General features: G+C 47.6%; 1 protein-coding gene across 2 annotated transcripts in view; it reads left to right on the top strand.

The window, feature by feature from the left end:
• Nucleotides 1-18512, top strand: part of Dock1 (dedicator of cytokinesis 1) — a 542363-nt gene that overhangs the window by 377 nt on the left and 523474 nt on the right. The window lies entirely within an intron of this gene.

Raw genomic sequence — 18512 nt, 5'->3', positions numbered from 1 at the left:
CCCGGCGCCGTCGCCCACCCCGCCCGCGGCCCGCGCCGTCCGCCCTGCCGCCCCACGCGTGGGGTCCCGGGCTCATTGTTGGGCGCGCTCCTCGGATTCTGGGGTGAACTTGGCTTCTCGCGTCTGGGGCTCCGCACCGCCGCCAGGTTCCACATCGCGGCGGTCAGAACTAAGTTGGGCTCCTCCCGCGTGGAGCGTGACCCCGCACGGCCCTCGCGGGCCTGCCCTGGTGCTGGGGACCCTCGAGCGCTGGGCGGCCTCGAGGCCGGAGAGCTTTTGGGGAGCGCGAGGATCTGGTTTTACTCAGCTCCTCTTTGTCGTTTCTTGAGGCTCCGTGTAGACGGGGTGGAGGGAGTCGGGTTGCAAGTTGAAGATTCGACCCCAGCACACATTCCAGAGAGCGAGAGAGACTTTTCTTGAAGGCCAAGCAAGCAGACCCCTTGGGTACTGCTGCGTCCTGCTGCCCTGCTCGCACGGTTTTGCAGCCCGGCCCGGCCTGCCCAGGCTTGCGGGCTTCTGCCTCCTCACAACCTGACTGCGTGTCAGCTTTGGGCCATGCCACTCTGGGATCTCAGGACCTTGCCATTTCCTCTGCTGTCTCACTGGCCCCTTGCCTTGATCCTCTGCCTCACTCAGGCCGGACTGCCCAGCTTGGGAGGCGTTTGTGAGCTTGTATCTTCTCTCGAATGCAGTCCCAACACACCTTAGCAGCAGTTTCCCCCTGGAATGCCTTGGCCACCTCTCCGCTTGCCTCCCTCTGAGGCAAGGCCCTCTGACTCTTGAGGTGGGTGCTTCCTGGGTGACCCTTGTCCTCAGGACTCACTCTTTCTGTGAGCACCATTTGCTTGTTTCTGGTGGGTGTTAGTGATCTTGGCGGTGGGAACAGCTCTGGGACAGTTGTATCCCTTCTTGGCTCACATGCAGCTTATTTCTCCTTGTAGAATGAGGGGCTTCCTTGTTTTAGGAGTACTGACTGACCCCCCCTACACCCCCCAGCTTTGCAGATGAAGAAACTGGGGTTCCCACATTCCTGAAGGAGTGTGTAGTGCTTGCATGCTGCATACCTCCTGATAGGCCCAGTCTGGGGGAACCACGTGCTGGCATCCACATCTAAGGAAGGAGCGTGTGTGGGGTGCCTGCATTGGGGTCTCCACCATGGAGAGCCTCTTGAGGGAACATTTACAAGGGAGAACTTTTGACTCACTGTAGGGAGCTGAGCACAGACAGATGGGTGAGGAATTGGAGCTGGCAGGGAGAGGCAAGAGGTAGGAGCAGAGCGGCAGCACCCCTATTCCTGGGTGACCAGTACATATCTGTAGCTCCAGTAGGTGGTCCCTGTGTGCCCGACACCGGAAGGTAAGTGGCTTGTCTGCATATCTGCCACTTTTGCAGGGCAGCCCGGATTTGAGCCTTGGCTCCTGGAGGTTCACATGCGCCCTGCTGTGCCTCAGCTATCACTGTGCCCTGTGTTGCTCGGAGCAGAGCTAACCTTTGCCGTACCACATTTTGAAGAGAGCTTCATAGATATTCTCTTTCAGCTTCCAGGGTGACTAGGACAGTATTGGTGAGCACCTTGATGGGCTGGCCCATCTGGAGAGGGCCAGAGGGAACGTTCCCAGATAGGGCATGCATGGCCTCTGCACTGGGGATTTGGCCAGCCTTGGGCTGTGATATTCCATTAGTTCATGCACCTTCCAGAAGTGTCTCTACCACTTGTAGCTGTGTTGTCATTGTCATTGTTTCTTGTTGTTGTTGTTGTTGTTCTTCTTCCTCATCCTCCCCCTTTTCCTTCCCTCCTCTTCCCCCTCCTCTTCTTTTTCCTCCTCCTCTCCCTCCTCCTCCTCTTCCTCTTCCTCCTCCTCCTCTTCTTTCTCCTATTCTTCTTCCTCTTCTTTTTTTTTTTTAATTTTTTTTTTTTTTTTTTGTGGTACTGAGGATTAAACTCAGGACCTGGCTCTTGTCAGGCAGGCATTTATACTGCTGAGCTATCTCCTGGGCCTGTGGCTGTGACTTCTAACATCACATCACTTGCTTATACTTTGGTGGTAAGAAAACTGTGTTGGAAAGTTCCAAAGGAAAAAAGTGTATGGGATAGTTTTGCTAGGAAATTTTACCAAAAGTGTGAGTGTGAACGTCCCTGCAGTGAAGAGGAGAGTAGGTTTAAATTTCTCCTCAGGTGGAGATAAGACAGCTGAGCTCAGGAGACACGACAGGACAGCATCAGAAGGTGTTTGGAGATGGTCAGCACCCCCATTGGGTAGTAGGGCACTGAGACTGGAACTCCTGAGGCAGGAGGGCTGAGGATCAGCTCTTAGAGGTCATTGACTGGGAGTTTGCCCTGGCAGGACTTTAGTGTCTTTTTAGGATGGATGCTGACTGGAGGGGACATAGATGTTTGGATGTAGGGATCTGGTCTAGGTGGATGATTGGCTTTTCTGGACTAGGAAAATTGCTGAATTTTTGTGGGGGGGAGGGGAAAGACAACAGGGCTGTGTTTCCCTCCCAGGGCTCTAGTGGGTGAGCCACTTAGGCCTTTGGCCCATGCATGAATCACGAGGGGAAAGAAAATGATAAAACTCCATCTCATTTGGAAACATGAATCACAGCTCATTGTTTGCAACTACTTGGAGTCTGTTAGAAGCATTGTTTGTAAATGAGAAACTCATTTATTTATTTATTTTGTAAAATCAAGAAAGGAGTAAACAGCTGATTTGTGGCTCCTTGGAGAAAGACAGGAAATGCTGGTTCCTTTGCTTCTACTGGGGGCTGCCACCTAAAACTTAGCAGCTGTTTTGTTTACCCTGTAGCTTAAGTTTGCTGGGTCATGTTTAGGGATCTGGCTTACTAATATAGACATAGATCTTGACTCGCCTGTCACATTGATGGGTGGGCTAGATGTTCTTTTCCATCACCCCATGACTGGGCAGAGTTGCTTATTTCAGTGTAAATCAGATTAAGTTCTATGGGTCCTTCTCCTAAGGTTAGGCAAAAAAGGTGCAAGTGTTAGAGACACATCTGGGTGTGCTCGCATTTCAGTGATAGCGCAGACGGCAAAATAGTGACCCTAAATTGTCCGTAACCTAATACCTAGACCAGGGATGGTTGAACCATTTAGAGATGGAATGCCCAGATTATAGGCTCAAACCCACTTATTTATTGCAAAGCTCTGAAACTGCAATTAAATCTGAATACTTAATGTTTAATTTAGAAAAACAACTCATACATTAACATCTTTTATCTTAAAAGAAAAAACAAAAACAAAAACAAAAAACAAAACTAAACAAAAAAAACCACGTGCTGCTCCAGATTTGCTACCACTGCCCTAGACTGTAACTATGATGCCTAACATGGCAGAAAGGGTTGCAGTTTCTGCCTAAGATATAAACCTTAGGATGGGGAGGTTGTCGTGGCTTCTCCACATGAACCCAGGGAACTTTGGTCCTGGAAGAGGGAGTGAGAAGAAGATGCTAAAAAGGGGAGCAGATCCCAAGTTGGGGAAGGATTTGGTGGCAGTTGCTGGACTTAAGGCATAACAGTTCACTTAGCAGGACCAGCCTGGGCTCAGGCAGCTAAGGGTAGCCCATGACAACCAACAGAGGAAGTTGGACATCAGTCCTACACTCACAAAGAGCCAGAGTCTGCCCAACACCTTGAATGAACTTGGAAGCTGATCTCTACCTGAACTTCCCATTGGCCAGAGCTTTTCCTTGAGCTCCAAAGACTCTGGGTGTCTGACCCATAGAAATGCGAGATTGTGTGTTTGTGAGGTTGTGGTAATTTGTTAGACAGCAGTAGAAAATCAAGAAGGATGGCACAGAGAGCAGCTTATTCTAACAACACTGTGGAAGATAGTGTACCTAGTGCTTCTTTGCCTAGCCTCATCTGAGTAGACCTCTCAGATGGGATGGGTGTTGGCACTACAGATGCGTGGAGGTCCTGGTTCTCATTCTTAGGTGACTCCTGAGCACATTGCTTCTGTTTTTGTAGTCTTGGTTTTCTTGGCTGTGAAATTGAACTAAGCCTGCGTGCTATAAAGACACAGCAGTACTCATTGAGATAATGTTTGCAGGGCGAGTATCTGAGATATACCAGCCTCTCAGAAGTATCATTTGTATTAATTTGTTGTTTGGATAAAACACAAGTTTTAGACATTCAGTGACAAGTGATTCTTGTTTGGATTTAACAGTCACAGTGCCTGAGATAATAATTTTCTTCCAAGTGGATTTTTAATACTATGTTTGTCCCTTGATTGGGGCGGGTCCTGTTTTCTCAGTTTGGAGAACATGACATGTGTGTACTCTCATTGGCCATGAGTGATGATAGTTATTAGTATAGGATAATGTCCAAAGAAATTTGGGAGTGCACGAGTGTAGGAGAGTTATCTTTTTTGAGTAACAAGCCAGCTGCTACTTAGGGGAAGAATTAGATTTGATCATAAGTAAATAGAGATGCAGGCATTTTCATTCACGAGAGTTGCAGAAAAAAGCAATTTACAGCACGTTGCATTTCTACAAACCCAATTTTACTTTGGAAACAAGCATGATACAATTTTTAAATTTATTGTTGTACCGGTGGTTGCCTAAAATATCGGACGTCTGATTAGGATCCTCTTAGGACGTGTGAACAGTTCTTTCTCTGTTCACTTGACACCTTCGTGGATGCAGGTAGTGAAAACAGGAAGAGAGGTTGCACTGTCTTTTGCTGCTGAGTGGTAGCGCTGAAGCAATGTGCCCTTTCTCTCTTGCTTTCATTAAACTCTGTATTTTGAGACAGTTCTACTCATATGCTGTTGTAAAAAAACAATGCAGAGAGATTCTATGCATCCTTTATCAGTTTCTTTCGAGTCTATATCTTGCAAAATTATAGCACAATCTTACACACAAGGATACCAACATCAATAGTCAAGATACAGAAATTCTCCCATGAAGACCCCTCACGCTTGTCTTTAGGGCCACACAGGATAGAACCTTTTCAGGCTGGCTGTCTTCCTACCCAGCATGACTCTGGAGATCCAGTGGGCCGTGTGTCTGTCCAGCCTGTGCCTTTTCCTGGCTCAGTAGTGTTCACTTGTGTGGATCTGTCACAGATTGTTTAACTCTTCGTCTGTCAGAGGACAGCTGGGTTTTGGCTATTACAGATAAAGCTGCTATGAACATTCATGTACAGGTTTTTGCTGAACATAAGTTTTCATGTTTTTGGGACAAATGCCCAGGAGTGCAGTTGCTGAGTTGTATGGTATTTGGATATTTAGCTTTTAAAGAAACTGACAGACTTTTCCAGAATGGCTGTTGCAGTTTACACTCTCAGCAGCAACGTGTGTGCGATCCAGTTCCTCAGAATCCTCACCATCTGTGTTGTTGTCCCTGTCTGTCTGTCTTAGCCAGTCTGTTAGGTGTGTGGTGGTGCCTCCTGGTCATCGGAGTTCGTAGCTCCTGAGGTCCTGGCTTATCTGTAAGCTGAGGCAGTGTGCATGGACCCATCTGCAGTGCAGGGGGAGGCAGCTGATGGAGGTAGTGCTTCAGGGAGGGAGCAGCAGCTGGGGCACGGAGCTGGGAAGCTGCACTGTGTTCAGTCCAGGGCTGCACATCCACCGTGAAAAGAGACAGCCTGGAAAGGGAGGGAGGGCGGGCATGGTGCTGGCCAGCGTGCTTCACACGTCAGTGAATTCAGTGAAGGCGATCACTTTGCGCCCTGCTTCATTGTGGCAAGAGGTCCAGAGGAAGGAAAGGATTGAGTAGGTGACCAGTCGACCATTCGGGGGCCACAGTTTGGGTTCTAGCCCTGACAGGGCAGTTTTCCTTTGTGCAACCTGGGGCACAAAGCTTGATTTCTACCTTTCCCAGAAGAGAGGGAATGCTTGGACTTGCCCATGGATTTGAGCTGATGCGGCTTTTGCAGGAGCTAATGTGCCTTCAGGCACTTTCGAAACATTGTTAGGCAAATAACAGCAGCATTATTTCCAGGTTTGCATTTATTAATACAGTGAGTAGCACCTTTGGGCTGTCATTAAAATCTAAGCACTAAGTTGGCATTTTAGTTTTCAGGGGCTGCCATAACAAAGTGTCACAGACTGGTGGTTTAAACAACCTCATTTTCTCACAGCTCAGGGTCTGGGCTTTTGAGATGGGTTGGTTTCTTCTGAAGTCTCTGCTTGGCGTCTTCAGCCTGGCTTGCTTCTGTGCATGGTTGTGTCCTGCCTTCCTTCCCTTGTTCGATTAGGGCCCTCCCTGAAGGCCTCGTGTTAGCTTGGTCACCTCATTGAAGACCTCAGCCACTAAGTGCCACTCTGGGCCACTGTACTTCTGAGATAAGAGCTTCAGGGTGTGGATTTGGGGGCACATGGCTCAGCCCATTACAGTATGATTAGGACGACTAAGACGTTGCATGTGTGGTTTCCCTGGCTTTGGTCTCCTGTGGGGGTTTGATTTCCCTGTAAGCTTGTAAGTTTTGGGTGCTTCAGCCATGCCAGGGAGGTTAGGGTTGGTGCGTACAGCCTCCGACTCACCTTCTCTTGAATTCTAATGTACTTCTGTGCTCAGACCTAAAGTGTCTCTAATCGAGTTACTGGGAAGGCAGTGTGGTCAGGTACTTTGAGATCCAACTGGGAACCTGAGCTGCTCTTTGAGCTTGCTGGCACCCTGAGAATGGCTCCTGTTTTTAGGTCAGCTGCATTGAGTTTTGGGCACTGCCATGCCCTGCTTGGATTTATTTCTGGTTTCTTGACCTTTGTGTTTTTACAGCCTGAGTAGGGTGGCCAGGTGTACAGTGATGCTGGATCTCTATTTGGCAGACTGGCAGAGGTGGACTTTGGAGGTGGCACTGCAGATGTACTGCTGTCCAGAGCTGTCCTGCCACACAGTTCTAGGGACTGGCTTGTCATTCTTGGGGCTGGCTCCTCTTGGCCAGTCATACCATACACGGCCCACAGTGGCCTGGGACAGTCATATGAGCATGTTAATTTTAGTGGCTAATGGGGGAAGGAAAGGAGCCTACACTGTGTCAGATGACTCTGGGCTCATTGGTCCTGTCCCGACAATGTTGGCTTGACGTTGGCAGTCATTCACTTGATGCACGCAGGTGCAAAACTGGGTGCCCAAAGGGCAAACCGTGCCTTCAAAGGGAAGATGGTTTCACCCAGACAGAGGTCTGTCAGCTTGTTAAATTTTCATTTGACTGCCTTGAGGGGAAAAAGTCACTGTCTCTTAGCATATGGCTTATGCATCAAAAGATCTCAGGGTTGCGATGCTAGAGATCCATGTTTAAATCCCAGCTTCATCTCTTATTCACCAGGTGACCTTTGGAGATCTGTTTCTTCTTTGTAAAGTTGGTGACAGTACCAGCCTCTTTAGAGAGTTTTGAGGATGTAGAGAGAGCTAAGTGCAAACACGTGGTGTGTGATGGCGACTGATACCTTCTTTATTGATTGCTTTGTCAGTAGAAGCCTGTTGCTTCTGCTGCCTCTGTATTTTTGTAAAAGGAAGCTGGGTGGGGAGCGATGTCTGAAGACTTCCCTGTGTTTTTAACATTGGGGGCTCCAGTTCTGATGCTTCGCTGACAGGACCAAGAAAGTGAAGGCAAAGCTTTGAGTCCTCCTTGGATAAATCTCTCATCAAGAGTGATTCAGTCTTTGGAGTACTTTAGATCTGTGCTTTGCTGCTGTGTTTCCTCAGGAGTATTGTACAGAATTTATAAGCACCTTGAATGTAAGTTCAGCTTAATCAGATACATTAGGTACTTACCCATAATTGTAGCAATCATGATTTCCTTTCTGAAAGGGACTTAGCTAGCTGCTCGAGAGAATACTCTAATATTTTGCTGGCTGCCTAATGAAAAGTCGGTTTTTCTTTGGTGACATTGTCCAAGAAGGTAGGGGGAAGAGGGCTGGGCTCTTCCCTGCTAGGCTGTTCAGAGACCCCACTCCTTCTACTCTTTCTGTACACAGACTTCCCTCCTGGCCAGGGATGAGGTATTGCCTGTTACTTCTGCTCAGCATTCTCTCCCCTAAACACAGTCCCTGGACAGACCTCCAGCAAGCTGGCCTGTGAGTGTAACCAAGCTGTGTGCCCTGTAGGCAGAGGTCTTCTGCTCGGGTCCTACTGAAGATTATTTTGCATTAACTCAAGCTCGTAGGGATGGGCCCTTGAGCCTTTGTGGCATTGAGCACGGACACCGTATGTGCTCTCACCTTTCTGTCCCCAAGAGCCACTTGTAAAATGCTGATGAGGACAGAAGTTGGGTTCTTTCTTGGCATGTACTTCGCTACTTATGTCCTTCAAGCTTCCCAGCATTCTTCAGGGTGTGCTGAACCCAGGAGGCTGACTATGTGTCAGTGTCTTTTTTCCAATTGCCTGGGCAATCCCAATCTCAACATTGGAAAGTGTATATACAGCCCCAGCACCCATTTTCATAGACATTGGCTTCTTTTGGTCCCAGAAAGCGTTGTTCTAAAGCCTGTAGGTGAGATCTGTGCCTTTGTTTCTATGTGTCGGTGTTTGTCTCGTTACAGAATACTATCTTTGTAATCTGGAGTAAGCCTTGTTATGACTAAGCAGACCTTGCTAAAGGTGGTGAAGTTTCTGATCAGTGAGAACTGATCAGTGGGGGTGTTCCTGTATGGGACAGAGCATGGGGTTGGGAGGCTGTGTCGTGGCCAGCCTCTGGCAGCTCCCTGTCTCCCCTTGGGAACCTGCAGCCCCTCACCTGGAGACTGGTGAAGACAGCGCAGGTGTTCAGAGGCTGGCGAGCCTGCGTACCTGGGAGAGCTCTGGAGGGAGCGAGGGCTACTCATTGTTACGGTGTTCACATCAAATGACTATGTTATCAGCATTAACGGAGAAGAATCTGGGATTGTTGATGATGGTTATTTAAGTTGGAAAAGGGCATTGTGAGGGTTCCCTTTCCCTGAAGTTTTATAACTTCTATTTTATTGCTAGTCAAGTCATCCAGTGATACAGGCGCACGGAGGAGCACTCCACACCAGCAGCTGAGCTGGGCAGGTGAGCTGGGTGTGGGTGGGAGAGTGTGTTCCAGCCTCAGCTGTAAACCGTGTGGTTTGAAGCCACAGAGAAGTGAAAGGCAACTGGACTTTAGGTCATTGCCTCTCTCTTCCTTCCTGTTTGTGTGTTCGCTCTTTTCTTTTCTTTTTTTTTCTTTGGCGGAACCGGGGATTGAACTGCGGCCCTTGCGCTTGCCAGGCAAGCAATCATTCTACTGAGCCATCTCCCCGGCCCCTTGTTCGCTCTTTTCATATACATTAGTGATTCAGAGCTCCCCTCAGGGAGGGTACAGAAAGGTGACAACACGTAATAGCTGTGCTCAATGCCAAAATTTTGACCGAGTCCACCAGTTACTTACCTGAAGTTCTTGAGGCCAGTGGTGTTTCAGAATGGTAGAAGCTGGCGGAGCATCTCACTCCCTCCTCCCAGCCACAGGTCCAGGTGACAGAGAGGGCCTTAGCTAAGCACCTCGGTGCTGCTGCCCTGAGTGTGTGACATGTGCACGGTGGGTAGATGGTCCCTACTTAGCTCCTTTTTCTGCTCGGGCTAGAGTTTTGCCGTCCAATGAATTCTCATCAAGTTTTGGAGCTTTTTGGGGGGGGAGTTTAGGGTTGTGGATAATGAGCTGTAGATTTGTTACAGGCTTTCATGGCAAAGCAAACATGTGCAGCTTTTGTTTTATCAGAGTCCATTGTCCATTCCTGGCTGGTGGGTTCTCTGAGGCAGATTTTCAGACCCTAGGTGGCTCTCCTCAGTCCCAAACACCGCGAAATGCCCTTCCTATGTTTATTCCTGCTGCCTTCCGGCTGCGTGCCTGGCCCGTCCTGGGTCATAGTCTGTAATCTCCTGCTCTCCTGTCTAAGCTTGGCTTGTTTCCCGTGTTGCTGCAGGCCTTATCCCTTTGTTCTGGCCTGGGCTATGGGGGGAGACAGGTGTGAGGGCCCAGGCCCAGTGAGAATGCTCCTAAGTTACCTGGCCTGGGAGTCCTGAGTCAGAGAAGGAACGAGGAAGGGCTGGAGAGAGCATAGGTGTGCAAAACACACCCAGAGGGAGAGAGGAAGGAAGGGGGTTGGGCTTGAAGAGGTGCCTCCCCCAGTGCTCTTGGAGCTGAGTTTTTCCCTTTGACTTTCTGTTGGCTTTTCTAACTAGCATCCTCTCACCAGGTGCAGGGCAGGAAATTCTGAGGCAAGGTGGCAGAGTTCTCTTCCACAGGGCAAAGTTTCTTTGGATCTGGATGGCAGAAACCAGTTCTGTCTGGCCCTGCTGTGCCCAGTACTACCTCATTCTTGTCAGACTGCCCAGCTCTACAAACTGGCACTTCATGTTGCCCGCAGAGCGTGAATGTAGACTAGCACCAGTGCGAAGGAGTGGCTTGCATCTTGCAATAACCAGGGTGCCATGGGGGCTGCTGCCAGGTCCCGTGGCCAGGGCTTGCATCCCCTGCCCCACTGCTTCTCGTAAGTGGCTTCAGCCCTTGGTGCCCAGCTTTCACATTTGTTGAGCATGAGTAGCAGCCCTTTCTACCTCACGGAGTTGCTGGAGGGTTATGTGAATTCACTTACGTCAAGCAGGCTTCTCAACCAAGGCATTGTTGACATTCTGGGCTGGGTAGGTTTTGGTCCGAGGCAGCTGTCCTAGGCCTTGCAGGATACCTTAACAGTGACAGTTCCTCTTCTAGCTGTAACCCAAACTGTCTGAGACCTTGTGAAATGTCCTCTGGGGGTAGAACGGGCCAACTCTCAGTAGTCAATCAATTGTGTATTATTTGTAATTGTGTGGCAGGCAGCAGGCCCTTCTACCTACAGATGCTGACACCGGGATAAGCCCATTATAAGTTGAAAATCCATTCAAGTAAAAAAGGCGTGTAACCAGCTATTGCCTTGTGTAATTGTGGGGCAGACTGGGCCTGGTGGCTTGCTGCCACCTGCCAGCCTCTCCACGGAGGATCGGATCACACATACCAGTCTCAGGACAAGATTGAAATTCTCAGAGATGTACATCACTTCCTCACCTGTGTAAAGTTAAAAAAAGGAAAAAAAAAAATAAAAGCCCTCAGTTGAACTATTACAAGCCAGGGAGCTCCTCTAAGGAGGAAGTTAGGGGCTTGCATGTGTGCAAGGCTGGAGAGCGCTTTGCAGGAGGAGACCAGGAGGCCATGAGTGACGTGGGGGCTCTTTGGTCAAGCTGCTGGGCTAAGGAAGGGTTCTTAGGAGCTGGCTGTGTTTTTTTCCTTTCTGAAAGTTAAGTGTGAGTTTTGCCAGAGGTCCCACCAGAGAAATGACGTGGAAAAGAGCAGGGCAGTGGTGGAACACACTGGCATTTTCTGCAAGGAATGCCCCTCAGACTGCCTGGAGGCCCTCAGCAGTGCAGAACGCCAGCCCTCACTGCTTGCATTTTATTTGCTGAAATAAAGGCACTTACAAACCTCTTTTTATCAATTTTTCTAAAATAATAATATATTTTTTCAAAAACATAATTACTTTATCACGGGGCAAATAATGATTTAGCAGGTAGCAAATGTGATTATTTTTCTTCCAAATTGCTGTGCCTCTATTAGGTTCACAAGATTTATTTCAAGTCCTTTCAACGTCACGCATGCTCACCTCCCCATTTTTCAAAGGCAGGAGTGCGTCTCGGGCCCTTCAGGCACTGTGACGGACTGCTGCGTTTCTTCACGTTGTTCTTGGGGGCTGGTGCCTTGAGGACCAGCTTGGTGAGACCAGGGCACTGGAGCAGCTGCATTGGGAGTTACACTGGGGAGGCCCCGGTCGACAGGCAGGAGGAAACTTGGATGTGACCTGGGGTGTGGCCTGTGATTGTTGTCACACCTAGGCTCTGCGGCCACCAACCTGTGGTTCTGAAGGGTTCAATGCCAAGTATTTTGGTGGATCGCAGTGCATGAGCAAATGATTTTCTGGCTGCCTGGAATGACCTAATGTCTATCTGTGTAGCTTTTCCAGTCTCAAATTTTCTTTTTTGTATGGGCATCATTTAAAAAAAAATTTCTTATTAGTACATGTTTGTAGTACATAATTTACACTTACTGGGGGTGAATTGGTACAACTATATGACATACCTTAATCCTTTGTTCATTCTCCACTCCTGTTCCTCTCTGCTCCTTCCAACTCTTGGTCCCCCTTCCCATTTATAAAAGCTCTATTTTCATTTTTGTGTTCATTTTTTTTTCCCATCGCCTTTCCTCTCCTTTCCTTCCTGTAGCTCTTGTTCCTGTTCCATTTGAGAAAGATCCTCCCTCTTCTACCCTCTGTCCTCCAGTTCCTTGTCAGGCTCAGATTTTTTTTGTCCCTTGGGCTGGTGAGAAGCCTCCCTCCCTGCAGTTTCATAACCTGCTTCTACGCAGGGGCCCTGAGGAGGAGGCGGATGTCTTGGCCTCACAGCACACCCCTCAGGGCAGGGGCTGAGTTTTGAACCTTTTTCTGTTTCTAGAACCTGGTGTGGCCCCTGAGTACGCTGTTGAATAGAGAACGAGATAGGTCTCATCTGAGTGGATGCCTTAAGTGGGCTGAGGGCTGTGAGTCTCCTGTTGTTGGGCGCTGCAACCTTGGGTGGGTCTCCACTTCCAGGGCTCCGGCCAGGCCAGCAGGGCAGTCCCAGCAGCTTACTGGATCAGGGGCCTAGCAGCTCCTGCCACACCTGACTGTGCAGCGCTTCCTGCAGAAGTGCTCGGCCTGTGGCTTCCTGAGTCAGACCAAGTGCCTGGTCCTTGCTGCACAAGTACTTGGTGACACTGGTGCGTCTGGTTGTGTATCCGGTTGTATGTGTTCTTCTGATAATTTGGGGGTATCATTACATTTTTGTGACTTTCTTGGTCCTAGAATTTCCCCCTAAGGATTTTCCTTTGGCATTGTGCCAAGATCACTTTTCAAAGTTTCTTTTAAAGATAAAAGCATTTTATTTCTGATGTTGTTATATTTGACTGCAGTGACTTCTTGGAGGGAAAAGAGAAGAAAAACTTGGCTCACAAAGGAAAGTGGTGGCTGGCGTCCTTGCTCCAGCTCCTGGCGGCTCTGGGACCTCAGCAAGGCTCTGGAGAACGTCCCCCTCTGATCCCCCCACAATGCAAGTTCTGCTGCCAGTATTTCTGCCCCTAAAAGTGGTGATAAAAGACCAAAGAAATCAAAGGAGCTAACGTAGGCCAAGTCCTTTGTAACCGTACCGACCAGCTGAAAGGAACCATCAGAAGTGGCTGTTTGAAACCGAGAGGGGCACACTTTCTCTGCTGAGGCCTAGTGCCGTCACCTTTTCAGGTCAGGAGGCTCAGTTGTGGACGCCACATAGTCCTGTGGATACCACGTAGGTCCTCCTATGGCCACTAAAAAGAATGAGACTGTTTAAAAAGGTAAAAGCTGGGAAAGACCTTGGCAGTTTCTAAAAAGGTTCAAGGTAGCATTCATACCTGGCCCAGTGAGTCCTCTCCCGATGTTTCCCCCAGAGAACTGATAACTCCTCAGACAGTTTGCAGAGATATTCAGTCCAGCACTGTTCACAGGACTCAAGAGGTGGACACAGCCCAAGTGTGCACAAGCCAGTGAATGGATAATCAGAGGGGGGTGTATTCCTGATGGAGTGTGACTCAGCCCTAGGGAGGAACGAGACACTGATTCCGGCCGCACCGTGGGTGAACCTTGAAAACAGTGTGCTCAGCATGAGCCATCACAGAGGACGTATGTTACGTGATTCTGTTGTGTGAGCTATCCAGAAGGGGCCAATCCGTTTACATAGAAAGCAGTTTGGTGGTTTGCCTGGGCCTAGAGGAGGAGGAGTGGGGAATGACTGCTTAATGGTTAGAGCAGATCCTGTTTTTGTTTTTGTTTTTTTGCGTCAGGATCTCACTGTAGTTCAGGCTGGCCTTGAACTCACTAGAACTCAATGTAGCCCAGGTTGGCCTTTGAACTTAAGCAGTCCTCCTGCCTCGGCCTCCTATATGCTGGAATTACAGGCGCTTACCACCATGCCTGGCAAGGTTCCTTTTGATGTATGATGGAAATATTTTAAAGCAGGGTACAGATACCGTCCCACAAGGTTCTTAATACAGATGCTTGCTGTTTTACAAGCTGTTGGGTTAATCATTGTTCAGATCTACAACTCTCCACTCAGACACACAACTAGTCTTTGTTTTTTTGGTGTAGTTCTAAATATCTTGTTTATAGAGCCTCAGAGTCTTTTTTTGGGGGGGGGTCCAGGACACCTTGTTTATACAGTATTGTGCTTTTGCTGACTGTATTGTTTGGACAAGTACTGTAGTTTTATGTTTCGTTTCACATTGCAGTACTGAGATTAAAGTTATGGGGCTGAAAGCAAAGGCATCAAGTTGGAATTTCCTCTGACCATTTTCTTGTTCTAAATATTGTAAGGTACCTGCTGCGTACAGTTCCTCACTTAATGACCAGTTCATTTAATGACCTTGTTGTAGGACCAGAACTTGGTCATGAAACAAGGAATGTTTGTACACTACTAAACGTTACTTATATATATTTGATAAAATTAATATTGTGTAAGTTTTACCTCTGCTTAAAAAATGGGGAAACCATCCTTCACTCATGGGCAATATGAAGCCAGGCACTCAGTCTGATTTGGCTTATAAGCTGTGGCTTTCTGACCTCTGGTTTAGAATCTTAAGGCCTTTTAATTTTAGAACAGACTGTCATTTTTGTAATAATATTATATGATACTTATTGAAAGAATGCTAACAGTAGTGGAAGGTATGAAGATGTAAACAATGTGGACAGTCTTCCATTCTAAGTACCTGCTGCTCAGAAGTCACTTCTGTTCTAGGAACCTTGTTTTTTTTTTTTTTTTTTTTTTTTCTCCGAATGCCCTCAGGGCTTGTTTGGCTGGCTGGAGAGCGTGGGGATCGAACTAGAGCCACCTGAGGCTGACAGCTTGGTGGAAGCAGCCACTTAAAGAACTGAGCTAGGGCCAGGCCCCCTCTAGGAACCTTGGTACTGTGTGTCATATGCTTGTATCATATTGAAGCCTCCTTACCGAGATGGTGGAATTGGGACATGGGTCTTTGGGCTTAGCGCCCTCACAGAGAGACCCTGGAAAGCTGTTCTATCTTTTCTGACACTTGGAAATGCAGGGACAGAGGGACACGCAGTCTGTTGGTGCCTTGCTGTAGACTCCCTGGCCTCCAGAAGGACAACTGTGAGGACTGGCTTTCTGTTGCTTGGAAGACATCCAGTGAATGGTATTTGATAGAGCAGCCCAAGTAGGACTCAGGAGAGTCAGAGACCTTGGCTCTCTTGGGAGCTCACCCACTGCCTTCTCCTTGATGGGGTGGCTGATGGGCTGCGCTGAGGTGCAGTGTCGCTGCAGATCCCTGTCCAGAGCCTTCAGGAAGGCAAGAAGCCCTTGCAGTATTGAGATGGGGGCAGGGAGTGCCTGTTAAAAGTTGAGTGAAAGATTAAAAAACACTGAACAGAAATCCAATTCTTTAGCATTCCTGCTTTTCCAAGCGTGTTGCCTTGGGATGAATAGAAAAGCAAATCTCCATTTCGCAGCTTTCATCTGACTGGCAGTTACCAATGAGGACCAGATGTGGTCGAGGGCTCTGAGACATTTGTCTGCACAATTTCCCCCTTTGATCTCTGTGATTTATAGGCAGGCACTTAAAGGTGGGATTATCGTGGAATGAGCCTTCCCAGTGAAAGATCTAAGTCCCTGAAAGTGAAGGATTGTATAACAGCATTCCTTAAGGACAGAGTTTGAGTAATTGAGGCGTACGTAGTATAACATTAATACTATATTTCCATTCTTAAAAGTTGGTGTGTTATTTAACTGCCAGAGCCCACTGCTTTTTGCAGATTGTTAAATGTGTTACCTTACAGCCTTTTGTCTTTAAACAGTTTATACCAGATACCGAGCTTCTATCAGTAACCCCATTATGGTTTGTCTTGTGATTGGGAATGCATCATTAGCCCAGAGAAGGATTTTTTTGGCGGGCTCAGGATGCCTTCAGGGCAGGTCTGGTTTGGCTTGTGCATCTGGGGATCAAACCACAGCATCCTGAGCCTGACTGCTTTGTTTAAGCAGGCACTTAAACAGCTGAGCTAAGGGGCAGGCCCCCTAGCCCAGAGAAATGAAATGGCGCTGTTGAGTCTTGTTTTCTATTTTTAGTCACATTTTTTTTCCTTTTCTTTTGATACCGGGGATCGAACTTGGGACCTTGTGCTTGCCAGGTAGGTGCTTATGCTACTGACTTATCTCCCCAACCCTTGTTACTTACACTTCTTACTTCGTACACTCTTGTCTCCCTGGGCTGTAGGCACTGACGCTATTCTTGGGTACGTTTCTGAACATACATGCATTTGTGTGTGCAGTGGCTGCCCCTTCTCCAAGGTTTGACTTTCAGTGGTTTCAGGCGCCTGTGATCATCTGAAGTCTGAAAGTAATAAACGCAAAATTCAAAAGTATTTCATAAGTTTATAGTAGCTCACTATAGTATATTGTTATAATACTGTTATTACTGTTGTTAATCTGTTGCTGTGTCTTATTTATTTATTGGTGCTGGGAGTTGAATCTTGGGCCTTTTAAATTTTTTTATTATGTGGGTTTAGGCAGTAGAAATTCAGGAGCACCTTGCCTACCCTCAAGGAGCTTAGTTTTCTAGGTGGAAACAGACAATAAGTGATCAAGATGTTTGGAATTTGATAAATGTTACAACTTGTTTTTTAGTGTTTATTTTGACACAGGGTCTTACTAAGTTGCTAAGAGTCCCAGACCAGACTCAAATTTGCTTCATTCTTCCAGTGCTAGGATTATGTACGGGGTCCATCCTGCCTAGCTTACTGTGCCTAGTTTATAAATTAAACTGTGTCGTAGATATGTGTGCCTAGGAAGAATAGTGTATGTTGATGCTGTCATGGTTTCAGGCATCCACAGGGGTCTAGGCACATATGCCTCCCACATAAGCAAAGACTACTGTGCATGTGTGTGTGTGTGTGTGTGTGTGTTCGAACCCGAGGGTACAGCTGAGACTTAGATGATGTCACATTGTTAGGTGGCCTTTTGGTCACACTTCTAAAGTTAGGGAGCTTCTAATTCCTTTTTTTCTTGAGAGGACAAGAGATGGAAAGAATACCAAGAGTAAGAGATCAGAATGACTCTGAAGTATTAGATTGTCTTAAGTGCTACTTAGCTGGGAGCTTCTCTCTTTTCTTCAGAGTGAATTCATGCTCTTCTTTCCCATGGACGGTGAATGGGAACCCAAGGAATGCTGGGTGGCCCGAGGCAGACAGCTGGCAATGGCCTGAGTTTTGACGCCATTAGAGTAGGCCTTTGAAGGGCATCTTGGGGGTTGGGTTTGTGACCTGGAGTGGATACTGTGGCGATTTTAGATCAAGGGTCATGGAGTCACTAGTGGCCATGGCATGCATGGTGGTGTGAAGGAACCCTGAAGAACTGGGACATTGAAGCGCTAACTTGGGGGCTTAACAATGAGGCCAGGGCATTCAACCTCTGGAGCACAGGGGTGTAGGAAACCATAATTGACAGCATGGGACATAGGAGATCTTGATAGGCTTGTCTCACGCCGTGGTGTATCGTGGGCCGGGCCTGCTTGGATTGGGTCCAGGTTTGGGTCACAGAACACTGACAGTCGTCCATCCCTCAGGCCTGGAAGCTGAGCTCTTGGCTGGAGTTGACTCCCTGAATGGCTCTTTGACTTTTAGCCTATTAGTTAACTTCTCTGAGTCGCAGTCCGTGCATGTATAAAGTGGAGATGAACAAACAGTACAGTACCTGCCCCTGCATTGGGGAAGAAAGATGTGATGCAGAGTGCTTAGCTTCCTACCTGGCACTCGGTGACCACCAGGTGTACAGGGACACATCCCAGGCATGTACACCTGGAAATCAGTTCCTGTGATGGACCTATCCCAGGCTTTTTTCTTCTGTTAGGGGGAAAAAGGGAAAAGAGCTGTTCCGTAGAATTTTTAGATTTCCACCTAAATTAGGTGTTTGTTCTCAGTTCATGTCTACTTATAAGTGTCAGTCTGAATTGAGCTTTTGAGGGAAGGTAGAGAAAGAAAAAAAAAAAACTTCGAAGTATTTGCATATCCTTACATCTCACTTTAAGGGAAAACAACTGTGTATACCTGCACTTGCATGAGTGTACTGCGCAATTAACAGACTAAACATGGTGTAATGGAAGAGAAGATATCGTAGGTTAAATTGTCCTCTGCTTTCTGCAAAGAAGCTTGGAGTCCTGAGTACCTCAGAATATGACTTTATTTGGTAGGTGATTGTTGTGAGTTTAGTTGAATCCTACTGCAGAGAGAGATGCCGGAATATCATCTTCCCAGATTGCGAGAGAATAGATTTTTTTTCTGGTATCAATCACTAAATTTGTTATAGCAGACACCTGAAGTTAATACAGAGGATTAGGGTTGAAACACAACCGAGAAACATGTAAAGAGGTGGCCATTGGAAAGGAGAATTGTGAAATTATACTGTTCTTCTCAGGTTCCTTGTCCCTATTTCTCATCTCTGAGGTAA

Source organism: Octodon degus, unplaced genomic scaffold (genome assembly GCF_000260255.1).
Source record: "Octodon degus isolate 3935 unplaced genomic scaffold, OctDeg1.0 scaffold00010, whole genome shotgun sequence".
In the NCBI taxonomy this organism is placed as follows: domain Eukaryota; kingdom Metazoa; phylum Chordata; class Mammalia; order Rodentia; family Octodontidae; genus Octodon; species Octodon degus.
The sequence above is the reverse complement of the archived record's forward strand: the minus strand, read 5'-3'. Positions and strand labels throughout refer to the sequence as shown.